The sequence below is a fragment of the Neolamprologus brichardi genome, chromosome 15, assembly GCF_056152115.1.
Source record: "Neolamprologus brichardi isolate AB-2024 chromosome 15, ASM5615211v1, whole genome shotgun sequence".
Lineage (NCBI taxonomy): Eukaryota > Metazoa > Chordata > Actinopteri > Cichliformes > Cichlidae > Neolamprologus > Neolamprologus brichardi.
In genome coordinates this window covers 21912904-21933984 of record NC_142118.1, presented here as the reverse complement: position 1 = coordinate 21933984, position 21081 = coordinate 21912904, and the positions used below count along the sequence as shown (strand labels likewise).

At 40.5% G+C, this 21081-nt stretch overlaps 1 protein-coding gene across 2 annotated transcripts in view; it reads right to left on the bottom strand.

The window, feature by feature from the left end:
• The window catches only part of hivep2a (HIVEP zinc finger 2a), a 122215-nt gene that overhangs the window by 84501 nt on the left and 16633 nt on the right, over nt 1-21081 (bottom strand). Inside the window, exons 3-4 of one of the 2 annotated variants that reach the window (XM_035908984.2) lie at nt 8203-8322; nt 6791-6977 (exon numbers count right to left, since the gene is read on the bottom strand). The gene's annotated coding sequence lies outside the window, so the exon portion shown is untranslated. The remainder of the gene's footprint in view (nt 1-6790; nt 6978-8202; nt 8323-21081) is intronic. The other variant, XM_006793511.3, reaches the window with a different exon arrangement.

Genomic DNA, 21081 nt, shown 5'->3' with positions numbered 1-21081 from the left:
AAATCAACACAAAACTCAAATCACCCCACATTCCCCCAAATTTCAGAGGTCACACCTGTGACGCAGTGCCTTGATGGAAACAGTATGACAGATATAAAGATGAAAAGGAAGACTTCCTCACTACGCAAGCAAATTTGTCCTTACAATGCAGTCAACAACCGGTTGTTGGAGGATTGTAAATTTGGTAAAACTACTTGATTTTCAGATAAAAGACCAGACTTTTCTTTAGCTCTTCCATTAGTTTCTGTAGCTCTGAAAAAAATGCCTGTCTTCTTAGAAAGAACATGGTTTCCTGTTCCCATCTAACAATAAACGTGATAGCTGAAATTCTTAACAGTTCTGCTGGTATTTAACATAATTTCCAACAAGCCCTCACCACTGCTATGTTTTAAGAGTCTCATGAAAGCTGTATCTGGTTTATACAGTTATTCTTTAGGTAACAATTCAGGTTCTTGAAAACATGTCTAACCAAGCTTCAACTCTTTAATTAGCACAAAAATGCAATGTGTATAACATGATTACAGTTGCACCTGCAATGAAAGATTATTATGTAATTATGCTAACACCTGAAATACAGACTTTAACCCTTGTATGGTGTTTGGGTCTGTGAGACCCGTTTTCATTTTTTTTTTTTTTCAAAATAAAAATTAAACAATTAATTATTTTTTCAACCTGAAATTCATTGGCTTTGGCTTATTTTCTGAGAAGAACATAAATCCGAACTAATTTTCAATGACCTCATACTGTACCTCCCCCCACGCATTTACATTACATACAAGGTGTTCGGGTCCACTGGACCCAGGTCTAATAAAAGTGTTGAAAGTGTAGGTCCTGTGTTCCCACACTCTGTCTTCCTCCTTTCTGGTGCTGCTGATAGTGTTTTCTTCCCCTCCTGCTCCCGCACAAAGTTGCAACATTGTTGAAAATTCAACTATCAACACCGTCTGCTCTTACATTCCCACACATTTTACCCTCTTTCTTGAGGGATCCAAATTTTATTTTCTCATACCCTGTCCCACCTGCAAATTAGGGGCATAATACTATAAATAAGACTTGATCAGTTGTGACAAAGAACCACACTGGCAAAGATGGCAAAAGATTATCTGCTGCGAGGGCCATCCAATTGATTTTGGAAGAGAGAGGGGCTTCGGATGATGATGTCGAGGAAGAGGTTTCAGAATATTTCACATTTCTGAAAATTCAGAGTCTGACAGTGACTTTGAAGAAGAGGATGAGGTTGAGCACCATTTAGTAACAAAACGAAGACGAGTACCCCATCTGCAGCCAGCTCCAGGACCAGAACAAGCCCACCAGACAGCAAGTGAAGAAATATGGATGTCAATAACTGGTGAAATTGAATGGTCTTGCCCAAGAAATGAGCCACCCTGCAGAGCTGTTACTGTGATAAGCCAGGGCCAACACGGCTGACAGGTACTCATGTGCAGGACATCAAGTCTTCATTTGAGCTTTTCATCCCAGATTCCATCCAGAAAATTATTCTGGATTGCAGTAATCTAGAAGGAAGGTGTGTTTTTGGAGAGAGGTGGAAGGAGATGGACCAAATTCATCTAAGAACCCCAAAGGCCTACTTTGCATCAATGTCTCTGGAAAACTTCCACAAAATTTCCAGGATTATCCGTTTTGATAACCGAGACGGCAGAGAGACAAGCTAGCTGCCATCAGGACAGTGTGGGATATGTGTGTGCACCACCTCCCCCTGTTTTACAACTCTGGGCCTAATGTCACCACTGATGAGCAGCTGATCCCATTTAGTTGTGAAACATATTGCTTCACGTGTAAATTTGTTGTGTCTTTCCACTCACTCCACTTGATTATAACTGATTTATTTTTTTATAACATTTTATAAAAAAACCCCCAAAAAAACAAAAAAAAACGAGAAGCACATTAATTCATAAATGTGATCTAACAAAGGTAAAGGGAAAAAAAAATCATGTTTGCTGTTCATATGGCTTGTAATTGGGATGAAGTAAACATCTGTTGAGTAATTTAACATAAAATTGTTTGATAGTGTTAATTTGGAAAGCCAAAACTCTAGCGGGTCCACCAGACCCATGAACACTGGCTGAGTAACAAAAATATGAACACCACACAAGGGTTAATATAACATCAACAGCTTCAATAAATGCTTTGATGAAATGATAATGATAAATGATAAGTAATGCAATAGTAATGATAATGGTTATGAATAGTAACAGTAAAATAATTTTCTAATCTCCACATTGTATTCATTAATGTGAGAGTAATCGCTCAGTTATCTGCGTCACTATGTAGAATAGAGAGGTAAGCAATACAATTTTTAATAAGGAAAACTGGTCCCAGCGGTGAGCAAAGGAGGGACTGCATTCACAGAAATGCAATTTGGAAACCAGCAGCCATCATGTGATAGAGATTTAGCTTCAGATTGAACAGAAAATCTTGCTCTGGCTACAAAAAAAAAAAAAAGCCATTGCTCCAACTCACTAAAAGGTCCCCAAATTGTAATAATAATGACATGTAAATCTGGACCATAAATCTGGTAACTGTAATAATCCAGGATTGGATAAAGTCTGCCCAGAATTATGGCACCTGCCAGTATAGTGTGCAGTATAGCATAGTATATGAAGGGATCACCGATATGCTGAAAGGCTACTGCGATGGCCTGGGTTTAAGTTTCCCCCGGGCCAGTTCCTGCTAATAACTTTTGTGTATTTTTTGACATATTTTGATAATGTGAATTGTAATTACACACAAAAAAATCTACAATATGATTTAAGATTTTACATCACCTTTTCAGGATGGTTTAGCGTGGGAAAGTCTGGGAACTTTAGTTCAATGAGCCAGAGTTTGCCCACTTGCAGAATAGCTTCCTGAATTGCAAATATGGTTTCTCACAAATGACCCCGAGTTAGCCTAAATGCTACTGGTATGAGTCCCCTAACACACAGACAACCTGGCTTTCACAAACAGGTCAAAGGAGGCTAACATCTGAAACCTTTTAACTTTTTAAAATGCATCCAGAATATTCTGCACAATTTTAGCTGAACCTTAGTGACAGCCATCTGTCTGTCTGTTTGTATTTCTGTCTGTTCAGCTATTTGTCTCTCTGCATGTCATCCGGCCCAGGCTTGCCCCGCGATGCTAAAATTATTCGGGCTGTCCCCATGGACGCTCCAGATATGTGCTTGTTTCACAGAAGCCTCTTTGAGACATCAGGGGTATCCAGTTTAGTGTTACACAAGTAAACCATGCCAAAGCGCACACAAGCACAGTCACATAAAAAGTCTGTGATAAATAGCAGCATGACAGGACCAGGAGGGCAGAGCTGTCCATCACGGCTGACTGAGTCAGAATAACTGACAGGCTTCAATACGCAGGTCACTTTCACATGTAAAGACAAAAAAAAAAATCAGACCGCATGTGGCCGTTGGGTTCTTAAGAGGAATGTAATCAAGGCTTTAAATAAGGAGTCTTTCCAAGACAAGATGAATTTTAAAATTAGTTCCCCGATTCTTAGTTAATTTCAGTCCAATTTGAGTCTTTTTCTGCATCGTGCCAATTCCCCGATGCCTTTTATAGCAATTATAAAACAGCTCTTGTCCTTTTTCCAGATGGGTTTCATCTGTGTGTGTTTACCCATTAGTTTCATTGTGTACCTGTGAGTTGTCATGGAAATGTGGGGGGAACATTTTGTAATAAGATCCTGTGAGGTGGGACACACTCATCAGCAACAGTCCAAGCTAAAGAAGTGACATGTTCAGCTTGTTTATTTAGAGCCACACCACCTTCCTGACTTCCTGCATCACAAAACCAAAAAAAAAAAAAAAGGCATAATAATCAAAAACAACCAAAGGTAATGCTACCATGAAAGCATTAAGCTTAAATAAGGTAAATTTCCAGCTCAGTTACTGGCATAGGAAGTGCTTTTCAGACTTAAATGACCCAATTTGGCTGCATTTTGGATCAATTGTTGTTAAATAATGAAACAGTATATGTCATGTGCTTTAATTCATTTAAGGTTATATCTGACAGATCTGCTAAGGACCAGATTATCTTTATTATGTCCTGATATGTAAAACCTTTGATTTTAAAGAGGGTGTACTGTCTTTTTACTATGATTGAACAATTAATATTATGTTTTTAATGTGTCTGCAGTATAAAGAATTGTGTTGTGGTCACTGTGATAAAGACACGTAACAGTGGACTAAAAAAACTTCCATTAAAAACAAGTATTGAAAAGTCTTATGTGTGTATTATAAGTTAAGTGGAGAAGATTCAGTTTGATATCTTCTAAAACATGAAAGTTATGGCACTTTCAGCTTTGAGGGTATTTAAATTTTTTACACTTCTACAGATTCAAATAGATCTACTGAGAAGTAGTTCGTTAAGAGACTCTTACCTTCCCTTTCCCTGTGCTGACAAGAGGAGAAGCTGCCAGGCCGATTCTGTGTGTGCTTGTGTCAGTCAGTCAGCCAGTGGTTCGTTAACTAATTAGTGAGCTCGTTTATCTCATTAGGCTCTGATTGATCTGCCAGCTGATGGACTGGCAACTGAGCGCCCCTGTGTGTGTCTGTTGTACGTCAGACGGAGCGTGCTAATCGATACTAACAACACTGTGAAGAGTTTAATTGTTACGCAACCTCATTATCTGGCAGCGACTGCACAGAGGGGAAGGATTCCTGTGTTACACCAATGTCAGCAGAAGGGCAGACTTCCTGTTACTGGCAGGAAATTAGGTCAGGTAGCACGACTAGCTGGCTGCCGGATGATATCTGAATGCAAGGATGCACACCAACACACATTTACATGGGCAGTTGGTATTAGTGTGTTCCACTGGAAGAGTGGCAATGTGTAGGACTTTTGCTTAGTATTAATCATTTAAAGAACAAGCTAGTCACCATGAAACTTTATCAAACAACATCCTTTGAATCTCACTCCTCAAAAGTGGGTCCTTACCGTACAATATAGAGCACCCACAGGTGACTCTTGTTGCTTTTTGGTGCTATATATTAAAAAAATAATAAGAATTAAACTCAAATTAATGTAATTGAATTATTGATGAGTAATCATAGTCCCATGAAAATGAAAATAAAACAGTAAATAGTTTCTCATGTACTTCAGTATCCCCGATTGCCAAAACCTGGGAGAACAAGGGCATCAAAGGCGAACTTTCATATTGTTGTTAAATTTGTAGCTAAAACAATTCATCTCACGTCATTTTCACTTTACTATTACTCCTTTTTTTCTACCTTTTACACTTTCAAATGTGCGCACAACAACACAGCAATTATCTTTTCTGCCTTTGTGACTTCCTTTGTACCTTTTCCGTCATGTATGTCGATTCTCCTAACACAACATTTCTGTCTCAGTTTTATCTGAATTTATTTTTGGCTTTTGCCTTTTTTAAATAGCAACAATTATAGAGAAGACAGGAAGGTGGGGAGAGACAGTGGGAGGCTGACATACAGGAAAGAGTTCAGCCTACGGGTCCTGCACTACGCCAAGTGAGCTATGTGGCACCTGGTTGTCTCAGAATTTGATAGATTTTCTTTGTGTAGAGATTAGATGTTATGAACGAGTTTGTTTTTCCATTTTAGCTGCTTCTGTTTGCCAGACTCACTATGACTTACTTCCTCCCAGAAGTTAAAGAATGGAAACAAATAAATAAATGTGCAGCATAGCCAGCTGACGAGTCACCGGCTACTTCCCGACAAATACAAATTTAAAACAAGTTGTTTACCACCAAAGTACAGATTCTGGCAACCCGGAAAACTTAAAGCATGTCAGGAAAGCTTAATTAAGGTGGCGTGGGAATGTTTTTATTTTGTTGTTTTTCCTATAAGAGGGAATGCCACACATTCCCACCTGGGAGCTGCCAGTATAACCACAGCTTTGCTCAACTGGGAGCTCTAGCGGGGCAGGCTTTTGACCATAGAGTGTAAAGCTTGACTGGCTGCTGCTGCTGCTGATCTTTACAGAACTGAAAATAGAGTCAAATGAAATATCTAAGTGGCCTGATCTGTGGTATGTTAGCAGCAGTGCTGGGATCTTAATGGGAAAACATTGCTCTTTCTTAATAAATCAGTCTGCACCACATTTCCTGTTTAACGCCATTTCATAAGTCTGTACATGTCAACCACAGTTTACGCATTCACTACTTCCAAGAAAAATAAACCTACAACATTGGTTTTACTCTAATGCAATGAAGAGGAAAAGCAGTCATACTTTCATGCATTTCTCAACCTGACAGTTATTACAATGCTGCAGTCACAGAAAAAAAGCAGAGCTCCACATGAATATTACAGGCAAAAAAAGAAAATCAAAAGCCCTGAAAGTGAACTTACACCCATCCACGAATCAACAATTATTAGTGACTTTCTTTCTTTTGCATTCTGTTTATTTTGTAGCCTTTTTTAGCTTGCTCGTGTGAACTCTGCTCCAAAGCCTTAAAATTCCCACAAGACTTGAAGGCAGCATGAGGCAAGCGAGTTCATGCTTTTGAGGAAACAAATAAAAATGTGGTGAAAGGGGCAGTTTTAACATCAGATTCCGTTTAATTGTCACAGACAGTAAACCTCAGTTCTGAACTGCATTATGGGAAATGTAGGACATTTCAGGACAAAATAAAAGGCCAGATATCTCAGACCCTTCTAGATTAAATTATGGCAGTTCCTTTCTTGATCTGTCCCTCATGAGTCAGTCAAGTTTTAGTTCTCAAGTTTCCCTTTCATGAGGTTAATCTGAACAATAATCTTGAGCAACCGTTCAAGATAAATCTTTGGTAGTAAAGCACCTGAAGCAGTACAAGTCAGCAAAAAAGCTGACCTTGTTTGACAGCGACATCTAATGAAATGTCTGCAGTCCTTCCCTCCGTTATTTTCTGTATCCTGAGTGTGCAGCCAGCAGGGGCATTCCTGATGAAGTGCATCGATGAGGTGAACCCAGGTAGAAAGCCATTAACCTTCATTGATCCTCTTAGTCTACTTAGATCAATGGCAGAGGAGGAAATGGAGAAGAGAGAGAAGTACACGAGTCACAGGACCAGCTTTCAAACTCAAGCCTGGTAAGATGACACTGATAAAAAAAAAAAAAACATATAAGCAGCTCAGTATCAAAACAGTTCTTTCATACTGAGCTGTAATATACTTTGGAGATTCACACACACACACACACACACACAGACTGACACACACACTCTTTTAGTTGTGACTGCCCGTTCACCTTTAGCTTTCCCTCTGACGTAACAACTCAGGGAGGGCAAGGGCAGGCCACATTGCACAAATCTGGCTTACCTTATGTACACACCCACTCACACATACACAGACACACAAAGACACACGCTCACAGCTTTCTGCATTGCCATTGCACCATTCAGCATCAAATATGCATCAAATTATATAAGAGAGCCTCTTATGTAACAGACTCTATCCCCTTCTCTACCCCAGCATGCGTGTGTGTCTGTGTGTGTGTGTGTGTTTTCACGCTGAGGTCTATGGCTAATGAAGCCATCTTTGCAGGGGCAAAACACAGAAACGGAGGGCAGAAAGGAGGAGGAGGAGGAGGAGGAGGAGAGCAGAGCTAAATATAACTCTTCTGGCCCTGAGCAGCATCTGAGAAACAGGAAGAAAGGAGCAGAGGGAAGATGTAGAGACGAAAAATGATCGCAGTGGAGATAAGAGGCAAGAAAGGACAAATTCTACATAAAGTTGAAGATTTAAAGATACAGAACAAAATGACTGTTTTCCAACAATCTTTCAATATTTTTTCATATTTTGTCATATACGTGCACCTGACTGCTTTCCAGTAATTCCCCAACCTACTGTTCTAGAGCCAACCTGCTTCTCTAAACAAAACTCTCTCCAAACAAAGTCTATTCTTTCGTTGTGACCACATGTCATCAGAGGGGGTTATTTTGTACGTTTCCACTTTCCCTCAAGTGCAGGTCAGGACAAACCTTGAGACTCACTCAAAGTGGACAAACTACACGTAAACACATGGTTGTTTTTGACTCTCGGGCAAGAACAGGAACCGTGGAGTCCTTAGACAAAAAATAACTTAGGTGTTGATATGCCCAAAGTCAACAGGGCAGGTGGGAAACCTTCTCTAGCATTCTTCAGCTCAGATCATCAAGCAGCCTTCCTTTCATCACATACTCACACCGCCTAAGAAAAGCATCACCACACACACACAGACAGAAACACTTACAGCATCGCAGTCTCCCACCACATACTGTAGCAGCCTCTCTGCCCGCCGCTGGAATCCACAGCTCTGACATTTCTGCCCGCCACAAGCCCAACTGGAAACCTTTAACAGCCTGAGGTCAGCCTGAGAGAGAGATGGAGATAAATTACAGAGTTTGGTTTGGTGAGGAGGCCAGAAACAGTGACTGGGTTCATGAGCAGCAACTTCGTCCCTGTATGTGCCTTTATATGTACATGTTCATGTGCAAATGCATGTCAGGGTGTATGCATGTATTTATGATGTGTTGATTTTATTTAATGTGCATGTTTTTTTCAGTTATTTCCCTAAATCCTCCACAAATAAAGCAGCCAAATAAAGACACACTCATAGGGAACTATGTTAGGTACATAGCAAGGTTATTATCGTTAACAAAAACTAACGAAATAACGAAAACTAGAAGGGAAAAAACATTTTCGTTAACGGAAATAAAAATAAAAACAAAAAAAGGAAAACTAACTAAAACTGGAATGAGTGTTCACAAAACTAACTAAAATTAACTGAATTTATAGCAAAAATGTGTTTAGTTTTCATTGATGTGTGCGTGTCATACAATAGTCAAGGGTGAAAATGAAGTTTAGTTTCCAGATTTTTTTCTTGCTGTGTCTCATTATGCCAGCAGGTGGCAAGTACGTTAGTCGAGTCGTCTGTGTTGCTGCTCCGTCCACGAGCAGAATTATGTCAGGAAAAGTCGGGAGCCAGAGTCCAATTTGGGATTACTTTGAATATGACTGTGTTTTGGATAAAGCAAGTGTCTTGTAGTGGAAACAGACAGATTATGAGGGACATTTCTAAAGGGAAAAAAATCCCACAAACCTTAAAGTGCACTTGAAAAGCTCACACAAGAAGGCTAACCTAGCTTACCTTGAGAAGGTAAGGGAGCACACTCAACCCTCATCCCCAGAAAACAGAAGCTAACCCCAGGCAAGGCAGCGTGATGCATCCCGAGACAACAGGACTGGGATATCTACACAACTGTGTGAGTCAATTACCTTCAAAAAGTTTATCGATTCACTTGAACCAAAATTACGAACACCCGGTGCTGCAAGAGTTAATAGTCTCATTGGGGCCAAGATATACATTTTATAGTTGCCTGGTATCAATGGTTGTTCATCTGCCTTTATTTATTTATTTATTTAAAGAACCCATAGGTGGGAATGTGAGTTGTCTGTCTCTGCGTGTTAGCCCTGCGACAGACAGGCGACCTGTCCAGGGTGCAGTATGGTAGCTGGAATAGCAACATACCCAAGGATAAGCAGAAGAGAATGACTGATATGATGAAACTGGGATTTTGTTACACTTAATTATTGCAAACACAACTAAAACTATAACTGAAACTAATCAAAACTAAACTGAAACTAAGGATTTTCAAAAAAATAAAAACTAAACTAAACTAGCAAACAATTGGTAAAAAACTAATTAAAACTGATATAAAATTGAAAATCTGAAGTCAAAACTAAATAAAAATAAAAACTAATGAAAATTGCAAAACTATTAAAACCCTGGTGCATAGACTCCCCCATTTGTTAACGTAAATGCCTAACCTGCCAATAAAATGGCAGCAGCTCAATACCTTTGGGCATGTAGACACGGTCAAGTCAAGTCCAAACCGAGCATCGGAATGAGTAAGAAACGGTGATTTAAGTGACTTTGGAAGTGGAATGGCTGTTGGTGGCAGACCTGCTGGTCTGTATTTCACAAACTGCTGAACTACTCAATTTCACTGCACAACCTTCTCTAGTGTCAACCTTCACAGAGAAAGCCCGAAAGAGTGAAAATAATCAGTGAGCTGCTTCGTGCTGACAGGAAGGCAAATCAATTTCTGCCACAATATTCGGATGGTAGGGTCCGAATTTGGTGTAAACAACATGAAAGCATCGATCCATCCTGTATTGTATCAACAAATCAGAGTGGTGGTGGTGGTGGTGTAATGATGTGGAGAATATTTGGTTTGAATATAGTTGGGCGTCCTTTAAATGCCACAGCCCGAGCATTGTTCCCGACCATATCCGTCCATTTATAGCCACACCGTACCTGTCTTCTGATGCCACAAAGCTCAAATCATCTCAAACTGGTTTTTGAACATGAGAATGAGCTCGCTAGACTCAAACAGCCTCCGCAGTAACTAAATCTCAATCCAATAGAGCAACTTTGGGATGAGAACGAACGGGAAATTGGCGTCATGGACACAGACGACAAATCTGTGATGATATCATTTTGGACCAAATCCTTATTAAGTCACAAAGCATTAAGGTGGATCTGACGGCAAAAGAGGGTTCAACCAGGTGAGTATAGTAGTCCAGTATGTGAATTTACATTATGGCATCTTCCCACATTAATACATGACATCGGTTCCTTGTCTTGTGCTGCTAATTAACATGTTCTAAGTGAGCACCAGCCACACAAAAATGTACTGTGTATTGTGAATGTGGGCCTCCATTTAAATTAGATTCACTATTCTAGGATTTCAGATTATATTATTAGTCTTAGTTAATTATTCATGGCTTTGTGTGGTTTTTCCTCAACAGACTACCTCACTGTTGTTTGTCCAGCATTCTGTTTAAGGCTCTAGAGTTACAGGATCAGCAGGATGTGCTGGTATCCATGACTTAAATGTTCACTCTTTGGTGAGGTTTATTCACATTTACTGCATTCGTGTGTCACACTTTCTTGTTCTTACTTACATTTTTAACTAACCTAACCAGGAGAAATATTAAGATATCAAACTGACTTAATGGTCCTAAATGCAGATAAATCACCTCTCCGTCTTCACTGAATTAAAAATTGACACAGCTTAGCTTATACGTCTATATTCACGAATGTGAAGCACATTAAAATATCCCCTAACTCTAATACTTCCCCATAATGTGCTTTACGTTTATGCCAACAATCACACTTTCTGTAGGAACGTCACTATATTTACATTTTTTTTGAAAAACAGGACTTATCTGAACATATTTGCATAGATATTTCTGGCCCTCAGTTGAATGTCTCTGTGTTTAATATCCAGTGGGAATTAGAGAGATGAAGGACAAATTTTACTGATGACACTAAGGTAGTCCAACGCGAAATCGCACGCATGCACACACAAGATGCCTGACAGCTGCTTCTGATCATCCTATGTAGTTTAAGTTCAGAGAGAGGTCTAATATCACCCAGCTGTCAGACAAATCCTGTCACTGACACCGTTTGTGCGTCTGAGTGTGGAAAACACATTAGACACAGATACGTTCAAAACTAACAGTGGAGATATCTGAGCGTCTTTTAATTTCGCCTCGTGCCTCGTCACTTAAAAGCCTGAAACTGAAAAGAGAGCCTGGAGAGAGACCTTACCACTGACAGCCGAAAAGAAAAAGGAGGATCTGTTTTGGATTTTTGGGTTTCTGTTGGTGCATTAGGATGAAAGAGGAGCCGAGGGGAAAGAGGAAAAGAAAGGACAAGGGAGGAAAAGTTAGTCAGAGAATGAGGGAAAACAAGAGGAGAAGCGAGGGAAAAGAGAGCAGATTAAAGGGAAAGGAGCTGGAAGGAAGAAGTTGAAAAGAGAGAAGCAAGGGGGAAAACAGGAGATGGGGGGGGGAAGGAGAAATAAATAGAGGAGGAGAAAAGGAGGAAGAAAAGAGAGAGGAGCACATCACAGGGGAGACAAACAGAAGACCAACGAGTTGAGACAGGACAAGAACAGAGGAGAGGAGATGAGAAGAGAGTGGGGAGGAGAGGAGAGGGAGGAGAGGAAAGGGTGATGAAAGGGAGGAGAGGACTGCATCCAGAGACAGATAGACAGAGCTTTGAAGAGGCGGAGGAGGAGGCGGCAGAGGAGGAGGGGGGATAGACTGGGATCAGAGTGAGTGATGGATGAAACAGAAGGCAAAAGGACTGAGTGGTTGAAAGAAGGGAGACGCCTGGATGGAGGGATGGACGGGTTGTGGAAAAACAGTGAGCGAACCACTCAGAGTGATGAAAGGAGAAAAGGAGCTGGACAACAAGAGGGGAGAAGCTGAAATGTGAAGGGAGAGAGAAAAGAAGAGGTTCTGTTTTTTTCGAGAAATCTGACGCATTTTAGTTACATTTTCTGTAAAAATGTGCACAAAACTTTAGTCGGAAAAAGGAAATTTGCAGTACTGGGGGTTAGTTTATAAAGGCAGCCGGACAAAAACACAGTCTGGGAGCTTGTGGTAAAGTGGAGGGCTCTGTACTGCATTGGCGGTAATAGGATGTGACAATTTTGCATAAACATATGCAAAATATTCCGACTTCTTTTAGAACTTAAACCTTAGTGAGGAAAAGTTAGACACAGACCATGTGGATTTATCGTTAAACAGTAATGAGTAGCGTGCACACAAGAGGGAACATTTAAATTTAGCTGTCGTGCCATGTCCATCTATCCATCCATTCCCATAACTGCTTATCTAACTTAAGGCGACAGACAGGGTGGATTTCTCCCAGCTGGACAGGTTACGAGAGCAACACTGGGCTCAGACAATGCCCGGTTACAACACAGCGTCTGCTTTGACATGATAAAAAAAATGTCGCACTTTGCTCTGAAATGAAACTCACCTGTTGTCAGAAATGCGTCTGAGAAACATGCATGTGAGAAAGAGTTAATCAGTTATTCCTGAACATCATGGCAACAAACTCCACCTGTTTACTGACAACATTTTACTCTAATGCTGATGCTGTGGTGTGTTCAGAGAGAGTGAGGGTGGAGAGTGCTGGGAGAGCAGCTGACATGGGGGTGAGTGACACATAAGAGCAAATATTGATAGTTAAAGGGGAAAAACAGCGATATATTACAAAACACTATTAGAGATTATTGTCTTACACAATATTTTGGAATTGGATTTCATATTTTGACTTATTACTGCACTCAGACCCACCGCAGTCTGATTAGTAAGATGTGTGTAAGTCACTAAATTCCATCTTGTATTATCTCAATAATCTACTGATTGTCTAAAACATAGCAACACACAGGAAGTGAAGAGAAAATCTCCACATGGCAGTGTTAACTGTGACATTGTGTTATAAATACTAATACTATTGTCAAAATGTATATATCTATTAAGACATGATCTAGAATCTATTAACATGTGTGGCTATTCTTCATGCACTGTATGCATGTGAATATAATCTGAATAAAGACCAATTCACACTTTTGCCTCCACAGTATTGTTTTAAACTCAACAGTAACTCATGAATTACTAATCAGTCAAGACCTCACATTATGTCAAACACTGATTGCTGGAATATTTCATCTTTAGTGGGGATAGTGTTAAAGGCCAATACGGATTATCATTTTACACATGTAAAGACATATAGATATCCACATATATCTTTCATTTGTACATGGAGATGATAAATAAATCCACCAGGATTAAGCTGTTTTCTTAACTCAGCAGTTTCTGTCATATTTCAGGCCTGTTTATAGAACAAAATGATTAGCTTTGGGTCTGATTTTAATGAGGATGGCCTCTCCCTATGCAGCTACTCTCAAAAAAGCCAGAAATGGTTTTGAAGGTTGTCAAACTACATCTTTATTGATATATACCTAGTTCATCATTAAGGGTAGAGGGGAGGTCGTCAGATGTTGTTTTCATGGGGGAAGATAAAAAAGGTAGCCAGAAATGCACAAAAGAAATGAACAATATTAAACAGGCCAATCTCAATAGTAGGTTCAATGTGTTACATTTCTAGGGAAGCAGACGCCAGGTTTCAGTGTATGATTTCAGAGAGGTTTGTGGTTATGACTTAGCTACGGCGTAACTTTCCTGCTGAATCATAAATCCCCTGTAAGCAGGCCATGTGTGGTAGCTCTGCTACTATTAGTGTGAATGTGCATGCAAATGCATTTTTGTTAACATTATATCTAGCCTGTTTAGTCTTTGCAAATAAATAGCCATGCTACATTTAAACTTGGTACCAGGAATATTGATAATATTCTATGGCACTGCAGGAAACCACAGTAACTGTTGCTATAAACTGCTGTAGGGTAGTTTTTTTGTGAACCTGAAGAGGAACATTTAATCTGTTTACTGGAATTAAATTGTGAAGAAAGAACTTATTTGAGCCTCTTCTTGGTTTGTTTTTTCTCTTTGTTATTGCTTCAAGTGGTGACTTGCTCATAGACATTTTAAGATGTGAAAAAGGGACACTTGTTTTACCAAGACTTAACCAGTAATTGTACATAGAAACATACATATCTCCATAGTTAAACACGTATGTCTGCTTTGAAGACATCAAAAACATTCAGCTGGAGCATATTTTCAGGTCGTGCCAGATTTACTTAGTCTTTGAAGCACTAATTCTTAGCCTGCCAGAGAGCTAACCATCGCTAGCATGTGCTAATCCCCCATCGCTTGACATGCGAGAGGTGCGAGAGGTGCTAGCCAGCTGTGCTAGCTTTTAAGCTTTAATACTCTGAGAGTGAGTGAGTGAGCTAGCGTTGAGCTAATCGGTCTTAATGCCATGCATATGGAGATGGCTAGCTACTATAGCAGCAGCTAATCCTAGCGGATACAGGAACAACCTCAATCCCTTCACTTTTAAAGAATATGTCAATTTTAGCAACTGCGGCATAAGATTAAGATTAAAGCAGGGGAATAAAAATAGTGCAAAGGAAAGAAAAGAGATAGTAGGAGAGAAGATTGGGCATGTTATTTTGAAAGCATGCACTTGCTCATGTTCATTTCTAAGGTTTATTTATAATAATTATGTCTGAACAAAAGTGCAGAGATAAATATTATTTTATACAAAGGAAGCTTAAAGACAAAAGATGGAGATGCAAAAAGAAATAAGGACTCAAAAGGAAATCAAATGAGGAAGTGAGAGGGACGACCTATTCTGAGCTAATCTTTCTGGGTTAAAGAGCAGCTAAATTACCAGTTTGAGACAAACACCAGAGGGTCTTTAGTGTGCCGAGTTACAGTGTGAGGACAGGAAATGATGTCATGCTGGTGTGGGCACAGAAGTATCTCAGTAGCTCTTATCTTTAAGTGCATGTGTGCGCCTCTACAAGTGCTTCACACTGAAGCACCTGCTGCTCGCTTTCTCTCCCTCAGTCTCTGAAATCACAGCCTTCAGACGGACCCCTCCTCCTCCTCCTCTTCCATTTCCTCCCGCTCCTCCTCCTTCCGTCCGTCACATGTTATAAGCCGGAGAGGCAGTGCACTGACATGGGCCACAATCTCTCTATTGCTCTCTGTGTTTCAGGCAGGAAGCCACCAAGTGGCACAGCAGAGGCGAGCCACCTGTTCCTCCCTGGCAGAGGAGATCATGGAGGGATGAAAAGATGAAGGGAGGGAGTCGAGAAGCAAAAAGGAAGGAATGGAGGATGGAGGAAAGGGGTGCAAGAGCAAAGGAATATGGAAGGGAGGAGTAACAAATGAGGGAATTACAGATCATTATAAACAATTTAGAACAAAGGAGCAAAAAATGAAAAAAAGAAACCAGGCACAGAGGTAAAGAAAGGCAAAGGTAGAGAAAATGCTAAGAAGATAGAAGGGCAGCATAGTGAGGAACTGAAGGAGAAGGGGTGAAAGGGGAAACTGAGGACAGAGCAAGGGAAAGATGGAGCCATCAGGATAAGAGAAACTGGATGGATAGTAGGAGAAAAAAGAAACTCGCTGAAGGTAAGAAAGTAGAGAGATTGATGGTAAGGCAAAGGGATGAAAGGAGTTAAAAGGGAAAATGAAAGATCACTAAAAATCAACTGGAAGCAGAGACGGAGCGAAAGGATGTTGGAAGTGACAGGAGGCGACTCGAGGTGGAGAAAGCAGGGGACGCCTAATTACAATCCCTCCTCCCTCTCTCTTGACCTTGTCCTCTCTCCATTCATCACTCCAGCTCTTCCTCCCACAAACATCCTGTTATTTTTTCTGAACACCTCTTGAGCGGAGCAGTCGCCACGTCACTCTGCAGGCCACGAGTGATGCTTCGACTCGATGGCAAAAGAAAAGGAATCGTCCCTGACAGGGTTTAAACTGAAGGTCACCTTTGTGAATGAACAAATGACTTGTGTTGTGTTTACAGGAAGTTTAAAGATGCTTTCAGATTATAAACATGGCCAGGGACTGAACATATGTATTAGCACATATTCATAACACGATTTGATTGGTTAGCGGCAGCACGGGTGCGATAAAGCAGAACTTTTTTCAATTCTTTAACGCGTACAAAGTGGAGCAGCAGGCATCATCCCATTCAAAGGATGAGTGGCAAGAAGGCGAAAGCCTGAAACCAGCATCTCTGAATAAATGTGAAGAAAAATGCAAAACCTGTGCAGTGCTGGCAACTGCCTGTCCAAACTGGCAACGGAGGTGAAGTGAAGACTGAAAGAAGGTGAAATAGTGTAAAACCACATGGATAGATTAATATATGCAGATATGCATGAACTAAATTTGATGGGTATAGTTTCTCTTTCTCTGACTCACACACTCACACACACATGCACGCACACACACACACACACACACACACACACATATAGAGCATGTACAGGAAATGTGCAGGCTGCAAGCGCAACAAAGCTGTCATTTGCATGAGGAACGATGCGGAAGCGAAACTGAGGCTCTTTATTGTACCGCACTTTACTCAGACACACCACTATTACTCTGCCTGTCTTTATTTTTCTCTCTCTCTCTCCCTCTCTCTCTCTCTCTCTCACACACACACACACACTGCTTTCCATGCCATTTGAATGCACAAACAAAGAAGCCAGTGGACTTCTGGTTACATGGAGGAAATGGGAACCAAACTAACTGCTGTTGTCTCGGCAATATTCATATCCCACTAATGCTATTCAAATTCATCACTCTGTTATCTCACTCATGCCCTGCACATACACACACATACACACACGCACATGGATGAATGCACACACACACACACGCACATCAGGAGGGCGACCACTCACTCTGACACATTACACACGATCGTCAGTCTGCCCTCGACAAGTGTGTGTGTGTGTGTATCAGCCTCACTCTCCAATGTGATGCTGTCAAGGGCACAGCTTGCATCCGCTGTACCAAGCTGTGGTCACCATGGTTACAGAACATACACTTCTTCCTCTTCACCTCCTTCTCCGCCTTTTTTTTTACAGTCTTTATGAGAGCACATTATTTTGTCGGAGTGGACGGGTGTGTTTCTCTCACTTCCTTGTCTGCTTTAACCAATGACTCAACAGATGTGAAGCTTTCACTGGTTTGCTGTTCATTACTGGTTTATCTGCTTACTTCCCAATTTACCGTTTAGCACGGTGTCCATTTGGTTCTCTTTTTTTTTTTTATTAAAATTTTCCTTTTATTATTTCACCTCACTTTTGTGGACTTTTTCTAACTTGTTTATGTGGTCTTGTCAGACTAGGTAACAAAGTGTGGCTAATATTAGCAGCACTGGTATCGGCGACCTTCATTTTTTGCATTTTACCGTCCTCACATCTGTGCAGAAGTTCATTGATTCATTGTACAACATAAAATCTTTACTTTCTGAATGGCTTGTCTGCCACTTTCCACCACAGAGAAATTCAGCAGGTTGCAGCCTTCTGTCAGGCCTGGAGTCCAGGCTAGTGGTAAGTAGTATCATGAAATGTCAGGAACAAAAGTTTATTTGTGTTGTAGATTAATAAATCTAGCAGGGAATCAACAGCGGTTTAATTGGAAAACTGCTGCTCCAGTTTTGACTACATTACCATCAACTTGTGCCAAGCAAACAATGACCCACTTTTAGTAATACGTGCACAGAAATGTTCTCAACCTGCGCAAAAAATGAATGAGCACATAAAATCACCACCAGATTTATGATGTATACATACCAGCCGGTTTTGCTCTTGCCACTGTGTTTATGTTGATATATCGGAGTCATCTTAAATCAACGGGCTTGTGCTCACTGTCTGCAATCTGCAGGATAAACTCCAGCTGAAGAAAATTAAATAATAATGTCTGAGGTGCAAGGGGGAAAGGGGGCAGCTTTCCAAAGTGTTTCCATGGAAGTGATGACCTTTAAAAAACTAAAAACTGATGCTCAGGCTAAAAAGGTGGGAGTATTGTCTACCCTGAGACTTAAACACCGGTTTGTGAATATGCACATGTGAGTATGTTAGTAAATGAGGCCGACTCACCTCATACCATGTAGGGTCCTCTGTTAATCCCTTTTATTAATTAAATTAATTTTAATTCCTCATTCATTTGTTTTTCTTGTTTTTATCACCAAAATGTATTTGCAGATGCTGGACATTAAAATAGGAAGAAAAAACAAAGAAGGTAGAGACAACATAGATCCTACAGCCTAACATACAAAAAAGGTCATGTGTAAAAGCCATATAGCTACAAAATCGACACAATTTTAGGTTTGTGTAAATATTCACAGAAATGAAAAGCTAGCTTTATGCCAAATGAAGCTACTGCACAATGTGGAAGAAATCTAAAAAGAGAGAAAACTGCCCTCCAGTTCTCACAGTACCATCCCCTTTTTCCACCTCTTTATATCGACTAAGTCACCAGTGACTCATAGAGGTGGGGAGAATTTTAGGGTTAAGCTACTGTCTCTTTTTTATGGAATTTTTACCTGTTTGGAAACCTCCACATAAAAGCTTTTAAAACAAAATCTGCCAAGCTAACATCATTCTACATTTTTCTTCTTCAACAAAAACCAACCCCTGACCTTAACCCTAAGAGAACCTTAGCTCAGGTGGCCTGGTTGATATTAAGAGGTTAAGTTGTTAGTTGCATCAACATCACACCTCCAAAATCTAAGAAATACTTTATAATTTGTGCTTTGTGCCACTTGCATTCAGTTTCCTTCACAGAAATTCGTACACACAAGAAAACGGACATGCACGAAGACGCTGACAGAACAGCTTGTAACTGTCTAGTGCAGCCGTTGACATTTGTCACCTTCGATATCCTCAAAAACCACCTGACACGCACAGGCACACGCAGACATCATATGCATTTTTGAGTGCACCCTGTGCAAGCACTGACGCACATCCTGTGCATGTCTTCTGCTCTGTGTTCGTGTGCATGAGTGCGTAACCTTGTGTGTGCAGAAATGACACACTGTGAAGTTTAAAGGCCCACACGTTTATGCTTTGAGGTGCAGATAGTAATCTCTGCTTTACATGATCTATTTCTGTGCACGGTCCGCCTCAACCACACGCACACACACACACACACAGAAACAAAGACTCGTGGGTGACAACACATACAGTTATAGAAGAAAGCATGATGTGAGAGCCAGCGGGAGATAGAAGAAGAGAAAGACGGAGGATTTTTGGATTACATAGTTCATCTCATCCTTGATACCAAGCCGCCTGTTTCACAGGAAGAGGAAGTGACACCGCTGACTCTCTCTCTCTCACACACAAACACACACGCACACACACACACACACACACCCAGTTTCTTCTGCTATCCATCATATTTGCAACCAACACACATTTGAAAAGCAAAGAACGCAAAAGCCCAGTCCCTAATCTTCAGCCTCCAGTACACACTTCTTCCATCCATCATTTTTAGTGTAATCTTCACCGCAGCAGTCACTTCACGAGTCCTCCTTCATGAATTATCCTCCATCTGTTTATAGTCACTGCTGCATCAGTATTTTTCTTCCAGCACAAGCACTATTCTTGCACAGCTCTTTTCCTCTACTACTCCGCTGCTTTGAACTCAAATGCAAAACATTTGTCCTTGGTGATCATTGTCAGGGGATGCTGGTGCTTACGACAGTTTTCTCCGTCTTGACCTTTGACCTTCCCATTATTACTGGAAAATGGGCTTATATCAACTACATTAAAACATTAATGGCCCACAAAAAAAATCATTTTCTACCTGACTTGCATATTAATTTTAATACAAAGCAGCTGTACAAGGTCGGGAATAAGATCTGCATTCAGTCTTTTGATGCTACAAAGCACATCATCTTGTTTTTTTCACACAGTAGTAGTGCGTTTAGGGAATGAATGCATTGTTCATCTGTGTTTTTCTAGTTTCTTGCACTATATGAGGCCGTGGAGGATGTTTTTTAGAGGGTAAGCCAAGAATATCGCATAAAAAATTATGTCAAGATTTCTATTTGATTAAGAGAAAATCATAAGATTATGCACTCGCTTTAAGATTTTTAAAAACTCAGCATCATGTTTCTTTGTGATCGTGGCATAAACTAGCAGAAAACTAATGTGTCATGTTCAGCATTGGGAAGTTATGTGTAGTACTCGTACTTTCCCTTCTTTAAAAAACCCCAACATGCTAAGTTTATGCTTCCTACGTCAGCGTCTTACAAGACAGATTAAGAATCTCTTTTGTTCTGGTTTAACTTCCTGATAAAATAAAAAGATCACTGGCAAGGACCACAACCTCAAACGGGTTATACAATGCTTACTGATAGGGAATGGTAGATGGATTTTAGGCCTTCGTTAAAGCCTTACACAGAGGTTTGGGGAAGGCATCGCAGAGGATCAGTGGTGCTTCCCAAGCCTGGCAGATCCCTGTGGTACCAATGACGACAATAAGCAGGCACACGGAGCGGGAAGGCATTTATAGACATGCGACTGGAAGAGGGGTTTACGAGATCTTGCTCCTGAATTTTGGATAAATTATCCCCAATTGAAAAGAAATGAGTAACATGAACGAACGATCTGACAGTTTCCAATAACACTGAATTACCGGAAACATTAGCATGACGGTTGTTGTCCCACTGCTTCACCTAAACAGCCAGTCATCTGCTTTAACTGCTTCAGGAAATACATTGCCAGGGGAGCATAATTACTCGTTATCATAGTAAACTTATAGAGCACCTCATTTTCCTCTTATTTGGTGTTCACAACACCATCTATTCAGCACAATGTTGGGATGAACCAGAAAC